The sequence below is a fragment of the Bufo bufo genome, chromosome 5, assembly GCF_905171765.1.
Source record: "Bufo bufo chromosome 5, aBufBuf1.1, whole genome shotgun sequence".
NCBI classification, from domain to species: Eukaryota; Metazoa; Chordata; class Amphibia; order Anura; family Bufonidae; genus Bufo; species Bufo bufo.
Window position 1 is genome coordinate 369,174,276 of NC_053393.1, and position 2,140 is coordinate 369,176,415.

At 43.1% G+C, this 2,140-nt stretch overlaps 1 pseudogene; it reads right to left on the minus strand.

The window, feature by feature from the left end:
* Positions 1-524: 524 nt before the first annotated feature.
* Positions 525-1,106, minus strand: LOC121002527 (annotated as a pseudogene).
* Positions 1,107-2,140: the final 1,034 nt, after the last annotated feature.

Genomic DNA, 2,140 nt, shown 5'->3' on the forward strand with positions numbered 1-2,140 from the left:
TCACAACAGAGCTTCCAGGGCCACGTGACTGAGAGCTCGGAACAGGGAACGATTTTGTGAAGTAAGTTAAGTACAGTTAATAACTTAGTCCCTGGTTCTCCATCTGTCACCTATAAAGAAATGCTCTGAGCCAAATAAAAATCATGCATTTGTAAAGTCCAGTCTGAAAACTTATGTCTTTGCACCATAGTGCAGCAATGTGAAAAATCAATGTCTGCTCTAAGAGCCATACGGTATAATTCCATTATTGAAATTTCTAAGAGATATCAATTTCAAAAATAAGAAGATCTAGGGGCTTGAAAAAGAGCCAGAGAGGTTTCTGAGGGGGACATGTAATAAACCAGGAGATCATACAATGCACCCTGGAGTCTTTCACATCCTGATCTTAAATCCCCAGGAGCCATGATAACTTATATGACATATATGTATAACATGGTGGTCTCAGATGTTAATACCTCCCTAAAACATGGTCCCTTCAGTGACATTCTGGGCTCATTTTCAAATCCATCTTCTGTCCATCCAGATCACGCAGGAGACAGGTTGTCTTATCGCCCTATAGCTTTCAGCTCAGCGAGTGTCTCGCTATAAATCTGGCGGTCGGAATTGATCTGCATCATCTTGGAGCTCATAATGTTGATGTATGACAGGCATCGGTCCCAAAAGGCCGTCCTTGAGCCCACCAGGAATGGTGTTTCTGGATACCCATTCTCATTGCCGGTGTAGCAGTGGGTGATGAAGTAGCAGGTCAGGACCGACACTTGAAGCTGTTCTACGCTGTCTGCCTCTGGGGAGATGAGGTCCCGGCATAGCATATAGAGGAAGACCACGCTGCCTGAGCTCAGGAAACTCACGGGTTGGTAACCCATAATAAGGAGATAGTTGTCGATATTTTTTAGCCATCCTATAGCCTGTGTAGGGGAAAGATCAAGCTTATAGCACCTCCGACGTAGAAAGAGTCCGAGGCACCTCAGGAGCTCACTGGACGGGGTGTAGAGCACAACACGCCTCTGAGATGATTGTACAGGGTCAATCAGACGCCGCTTGGCTGGTAAGTCGGGGCAGCAGTGGTGTCTCTTCCTGGACTTCTTAAGTGCATTGTCCGCCATCGTTTTATAGTATCTCTCACTCCCTTTAAAGACAAAAATCCATTATATATATACAACTCTAACAAGCCAATACATTAGAGACATTGAAATACCATGTAAGGCTCTAGTCACATAGCACAAGCAACGCTGTTCTCCCTCATAAAATTACAAGACCATGATTGGACATGATGGACCCCCAAGTCAGTGAGGTCTGTTGGACTCCGGTGGTTTCCATCATGTGAAGCACTTGTACGGATGTAGCAGGGTTAACACACATGCTTTATGAGACATGTTATCTAAGTGCGTTAAGCAATTGCTTTTCAGGGGCTTTTGTTTCAAGATAACGCGATGAGTTAAGAAATTTGAGTTAAGAGTGTGTGTGTTACCTCTGCTACATCTGTATGTGATTCATGTTTCCTGTCATAAATTAAAGGATTATTCAATTCAGGACATTCATGGCATTTCCATAAGATATCCCATAAATGGTGATAGGTCCAGGTTTCACTACTAGGAGCTGCAACTTATTGAAGAACAAGGCCCCATCTTATAGCCACAGTGAATGGAGAGGTGGCCACAGACACTGAGCTCTCTCCATACAGTTCTATAAGAGTTCCGGGAGCTAAAAGTGCTCAACTAATTTCAGAACTCCCATAGAAATGGATGCAGAGAGCTGTAAATGCGTGGCCACCTATCAGACACTCAATGCTGTATGGTTTTCAGACACACTGCAAAAGTAAGTGGCACAAGTGCACCATGTCACCTAAGGGTATATTCACACATAGCAGTGGATTTTCAATTAGAGCCGAGGGAAAACATCATTAAAAAGAACACAAGGTTTTTCCATGTTTTTTCGAGGAGATAATCGACTTCATGTTTCTGACAGGTGAAACATATTTATTTTACGCTTCACCTGTAAAAATTGCACAGCCAAATATCACATTGCAAAACCACAGCAAATTACAGTAAAACTGCGGTTCTGCCGATGCGACTTTAACTGCAAATCCATTGCTATGTGTGAATACATCCTGAGTGTTTACTTCCAGGGAATAAAACCT